The sequence below is a fragment of the Apteryx mantelli genome, chromosome 22, assembly GCF_036417845.1.
Source record: "Apteryx mantelli isolate bAptMan1 chromosome 22, bAptMan1.hap1, whole genome shotgun sequence".
In the NCBI taxonomy this organism is placed as follows: Eukaryota; Metazoa; Chordata; class Aves; order Apterygiformes; family Apterygidae; genus Apteryx; species Apteryx mantelli.
In genome coordinates, this window is record NC_089999.1 from 13768959 (window position 1) to 13775271 (window position 6313).

A 6313-nucleotide genomic window follows, 5' to 3' on the forward strand; every position below is an offset into this window, starting at 1 on the left:
GAAAAAAAAAAAAAGACGTATTCGAGGTGTTATTTCCGCCCATCTCCGCGGCCACCGCACGATTAACCCGCCCCGCTCCGCCGCAGCCGGGCTCGCTGCCCTGCCAGGCTCCCGCAAAGGCCGCCGAGAGCGGGACACGCGCGAACTACGGGCCCTGGGCAAATAAAACCAAAAACCCACCAGCCTTTAAGGCTCTCGGGGTTCGTTTTGTCCGAGCGCCCTGCGGCGACCTGGGCGAAGCGAGACAGACGGACGGACAGATGAAGCAGCGGGACGGACGGCTCTCACCGCCAGGCTCAGGAGCGGCAGGTGCAAAACCGGGACGGGCGTTGCAGAGCAAAGAGATTTAGGGTCCTGCCATACTCGAGAGTTGTACCAGCCTTTCTGCTGCCCTTACAGCCCTGATTCTTTAAGGGAACAGGCCTACCAGCAAAATTCTCATAATAAAAGGTGCCGGAAGGGAATAAACCCCGCAGCATCACGGACCCATCGCGTTTAACCAAGGTCACGCAGACGCAGCGCTTGAGCCCGCATTGCTCCGGGCGCTCCGCTCTCCAGCGGCTCCCGGCCCCTCCGCGCTCGCGCTGCACACCGTCGCTATTTTTCTTTACCGAGCTCTTCGGCTTTGCTGCAGTTCCTCGGTGGCAACGAGAAGCTACGTCACCTTGAATGGCGACTTTTTCCGGCCGTCCTCGGGCACGCTGTCGCCCACCCGCGAGAACAGCAGCAGAGCGGGCGCACCGCAAACCCGGGCAGCCGGAGAGCACAACACAATCCGAATACAAAAGGCTGGGAAAATTAACTTAAAAACGTTAAGTGAGAAGAAGAAGGACTTAGACGTGAGCTGGAAGACGAAGGGCCCCGGGAGGGGAAGGCAGCCGGGGCGGTCGGGTGCAAAGGCGCTGCGCTGACGGCGGGCGAGATACCGATTCGATAAGCAGATGAGCCGAAACCCCGACGCGTTGGAGCTGCTGATAGGAAAAGGGGAGGCAGATGGAGAGATGGGGGAACGCCCGAGGAACAGCCGCGTCTGCCGAGACGCACGAGACGTTGCGGGAAGTAGAAGGTCATCGCAATCCGTGCAATTTCCCAAGCCAGAGGAGCCGCGGAGGTGGCAAGTGTTTCTACACCGAGACAGCGGTGGAGCGGCAATTGCAGGAGACGGAGCACGGGACACCGGCACAGCAATGGGACGCACAAGGGAGCCCTCTTGGAGAGGGCTGGATGGCAAGAGCAGACTAGAATTAGGTGTTAGGCCTTAAAAAAATAGAGTGAAAATGCAGTATAATATATCGCACCTTTAGCTCACCAAAAGGCTCCCGAAAGCACGATTTTTGTCTATGTCAGGGTAATGATGTAAGCTCAGGTTGCAATCAGCCTCTAAAACATAAATGGCTCCAGATAAATGTGAATATAAGGTTTAAGCAAAACAAAACCACCTCCGTGCACTGTATCGGCAGCATCTGAAAACGAATGTTTTCTCCTGACGCATTCATACGTGTCAGGCTGTCGATGCTTTAAAAAGTGCACTGGACTGTGTTTTTCAGTACCCGCACGCAGAAGTAGAGGTTTCAGTGCGTGTGCAACGGGCTCACTTTGTTTTGGCTGGAGAAAAAGAAAAAAAAAATAAGTTTATAGGATTGGGGGGAAAAAAACAAAACAAAGCAAAACTTGCTGGTTTGCAGGGTGGCAGCGCTGTTTGGAAAGGCAGCCGCAGCCGCAGCCAAGCCCCAGCACATCACGGCTCAGGCCCCGCCGGCGGGAGCCCGGACGCGACGTGAGGACCGTCCCGAGGGAGCAGAGCACGAACCGGGGCCGGGCGCCGGCCTCGTGCGCGTCGGGCTCCTACGGACTCGCTCCGTGGCTCCGCGTCGCATCCCTCCCTCCCAGGCCTGCAAACCCCAACGGCCACGCGCGCTCCGGCGTGAGGGAAAAGCTGCCCGAAGCTGCCGCCGGGCGGCTGGTGCGGCAGCGGCTCCGCTTAGGCTGGAGTGCCATCTGCTGCCGCGCCGTCCGTCCATCCGTCCGTGGCTTCGGAGACCGCGCAGCCCTCGTCCGCTCGCCCCAAACAGCGCCGTGCTTCCCATTACGGGGACCCGCCGCTGAGCCGGCGGGAACATCCCGAGCCTCGGCTCGAGGAGGCTCTGGAGCCGGAGGGACGACGGAGCAGGGGGACACGGGCGGGGTCGAAGCCGGGATGCGAGCCGAGCAAGCCGTGGGACACAGGGCTCGGAGCACCGCGGCCGCCTCTGCTGCCGCCCTCGCAAGCCCCCGGCCTTTTCGGCACCGACACGCACCCGTGGTCCGGCGGAAGGAGCAAAGCGGGCGCACACACGTCTCAAAGATGCTGCGCGCCGAGCAAAGGCAGCGCAGGTGTTGGGGGGGACGTGGCCCGGATCAGCAGCCGTGCAAGGAGCCAAGCAGACCCCACCGACAGGGGAGGAATCCCTCCGCTTGCAGACGGCACGGACGAGCCAGGCCAGGGCAGCCCTCACCTTTCGGCAGCACCCAAACGATGCGTTATCCCGGGGTGTCTCCAGGCAGGTTAGGAAACAAGCAGGAAGCACTTTTTCCACCCACGCATCGTTAAGTCACGGGACACGTTGCTGCAGGATGTCGTGGAGGTCAAAGGGACTCGGAAAGCGATAACATCGGTCCACCAAAGGCAGTCTGCACGCGGCTATTAAACGCCCTGGCCCGGCCGGGAAGCACCGGCGCTGCTCGTGGCCGGAGCGGGAGAGCGTGCCGGAGCGGGGCCACCCGGAAGCACCCACTGCCCCGGCGCCGGCTCAGCCGACCCTCCGTCTCGAGACCCACCGTGACTTCGGTGCTTTCCCCCAACGCAAGCCCCGAGGCGGGAGACTCACTCCCGGTGCCACCCGTCCTTTGCCTGAGGCAGCCGAGCTCTTTGCAGCGTGGCCGGAAGGATTTTCCGTCACAGGGGAGGAAGCAGCGGTGACCGACACCAACCTGCAGCCCTGGAGGCAGGAGGCTACACGCCAGACCCGCGTTCGCCCTTAGCTCTCGTCCTGCAGCCGCTGACACCCAGGGTTTCAAGCGACAGCACTGAGACACGGACGTCACATTTGTGTGCCACATTTGTAGCAAAAAAATCAGATGGAAACCTTACTTTTTAACAGAAACGAAAAACTCCCTGCAGCCAGTGAAGTTTGCCCCACGAGGCTGAGGAGCAGGGTGGGTCCCGCCTGCGCGAGGCCAGGAGCTGCCCGCTCCGGCGGCGTTCCCGTGCCAGCGTCGGACAGGGGCTCCATTGTGCTCCGTGGGCTCCAAAACCACCCTCCTCGCTCCTCCCTCCGCTCTCACTGAGGCGCCTTTGAGCCCAGCGGCCGAAGGAAAGTCGTCGCGGAGCTGTGCCGAGGACGGCCCCGGCGCTCCGGCAGGAAGGGCCAGCCCGGCATCACGCGGAACCGGAGCGCTGCTGCCCCGGGAAGCCGCGGAGAAGAGCGACCCTCATCCCCAAAAAGGGCTGAGCCGGGGGGCAGCTCGCGGGGGAAAGCCGGAGCTCGCCTCGCGGCCGGGAAGCGATCCAGACGGAAGTCATAAATTAGACGTCACCAGAGGCCTCGTTCATTTTACCCATAATAAAACTACCGCTTTCCAAAGGGGAAAGGGGAAAGCCCCTTTGAACGGCCCCGGCTGAGCCGACCCCGCGGCCGGCTCGGCTCCGCCGCGGCACGCTCACCCCCGGGTGGCCGCTCGGGACAGGGGCCAGCGTGACACATCCCTGAGCAAGGGGAGGGCGCAAACACGACCCACCTGTTTCAGCCTCCCTTGCTCCTCTGCTGACCGCTGCCTTCTTCCCTGCTCTTTTCCAGCAGGCCGCGTTCACCTCTTCCCGCTTCAGCCAGGCCATTTCCCCTTGTCCATATGAAAAAACTCACCCCCTCCTTTCCCTCCCCGCTTCACCGCTTCAAAACTTAGGATGCCTGCAAGAAGCCAAGTGTTTTTTCTGCTGAAGTGGCCAAAGCTGCTTTGTACCTGGGAATTCGGGATACAGCCACCCTACTTGTGGGCTGCAAAGCAGGAGCTACGTGCCGGCAAATTGGCCTCCGACTCGGAGTTTCACAGAACAGTTTCCAGGATAATTGTTTTTGCAATACAGCCTGTATGGATGCTATTAGCTTCTGCAGCTGAGACTCTTCTTTTTTCAAGGAAGAAGCGATGCCTATTTGGTACCTGCCAACACCTCCTGATTTTGGTGAATCTCATTCTACAATGTTCCACCTATTACAGCTTATAAAAAAAATACAGCCTGCAATGCAACAGGGAAGAGGAGCTTTGCCCATATCGTACAGGCTGAGGAAAACAAGGGATGCAGAGCAAGCGCAGGGGAAGGCTCCCCGCACCAAGCTGCCAGGAGCTGCTGGAGATTGCTAACTTTGGCAAATCACTGCAAAGCAAGGGAAAACACACAAAGAAAGAAGAGTCACTGACCTTTGTAAGGAATAAGGACAAGAACACCTTCCTCCACAGGCATGGACTAGCAAGTCCAGGAGCTACTCTAAGCTTCTTAGGGGAAAAAAACACTATTGAGCCATTAAGAACTTGCTCGAGACCAATGACAATGGACTACATCTTGGAAAGCTCTTTGGGATATGGCAATAGAGTCGAGGAAGACCCATTTGCTTCCCCACCTCCAAATTTTAGCACCTGCAGTGTCTGGATTACTTCAGGATGAAGCTACCACCTCTGAACTGTCAGTATGAATTTTTTTTTTTCCCTTTCACTTCAATATTTGATAAGCAAGCCTCCCAGATCTCAGCCACCCTGCTCCCACATCCCAAGCAGAGGGAGGAGACAGACCCCACTTCATCCGTTCAGTAGGACTCCAACACCAGAACCAGTTTCAGCAGAAAAAGTCTCCATAAAACGAGTGAGAACAGCCCCTGGTGCAAGGTGGAGCAGGGGTTAGGAAAGCTCCTGCAGAAGAACGTGCTCACGAGGGAAAGCGGCTTCCTACAAGGAAGGCTGCATGGTCCATCTCCCGCAGACCGATGGAGAACAGCACCTTGGGAGGAGTCAGCTCACCAACGAAAGCAAAGCGCCGCCCCAGCCACTTTCATAGTTTTATTGCTTCATCCTCCTGCACCCTGGCAAGGCTGCAGCTAGAGAAAGCAGCAACAGTTCTCTCCTCCATGAATGTCAAAAACTGACAATTTGTAGCCCTCTATCCCACTGTAAAGTGGGAAAGGCTTCCTAGAGTAGAAAAAAAGCTTTAGAAACACTCACAAATACAAGCGAACATTTCTGGACACGGCACATGCACCTGCGTGAGGCTGCCATTGGAGTGCAGGGCTCTTCATCTTCTCTTGATCTTATCTCCAGCTTGGCTCCTGTTCCAGACGCTGGCAGCAGAGAGCTAACAAGAAGGTCAGTGCCTCAAGGCTGCAATGCAATCCCTCAACAAGAGTTTGGCTCCCACTAGAATGGGTTTAATTAGGGGAGACATCACCCAGCAGAGGAGGTATCTGGCAAGGCGTTGTTGAGCTGCTGAAGCACTCGTTACAGAGTTGATGACCAGACAACCATCCTTGCAGCTCCAGGGCAGCTCTTTTTCCTCCCCTTAGCCAGAAACTCTGATGGTCTCTTCCTGGACAGACCTTTTGAAGCAGCAAATCCAAACAGCCTGCCTGCAGCTTCAGAGAGCTGCTGTGCATGGATAACTCAAGCACTACACGCTGCACCAAAGTGCCCTGGGTTTCAGTAGCGTGTTAACCACAGTGCAAGAACCTTGCTGTCAAATCCTTACCTGGGAGATCATGCCTGATGGCAAAAGCCAACTCAGTAGATGCTGCAAGGATTGAGAAACCCTGTGAGCAGAAACCACTTTTCCTGGGGTGAGCTGAGGCAAGAGAAAAGGACATTGCTGAATTTTCTTTGCCTCCAGCCCACTGCTCTCCCACCAAAAACCCAGATGTGTTATGCTACATCCACTACTTGCCTAAGAAGCACAGAGTTGTAGTCCAGAGCATCCACAAGCTGTGTGCAATTCTACAGAGAATCCAAGGAAATGGCTCTTATCCTTGAGACTGGGAAGATGAACAACTGGATCGACGAAAGACTCTGTTCCCGAGTGCATACCTCTTGAGACCATAAAGGCAGTACTTCTATTCTGTGCAAACCTAGAGGAGTCAGTCTGCTTCAGGCTGCAGTTGCTTTTCCATCCACAGTGGGGATGTGTCCTACTGCAAGAATAGGCCTTCCTAGTCTCAAGGTGCTCCGATACTAGCGTAAGGACTCTCAGGTTTCACTTTTCAACACACAAGTATGACAGCAAAGCAATTTCCTGAGT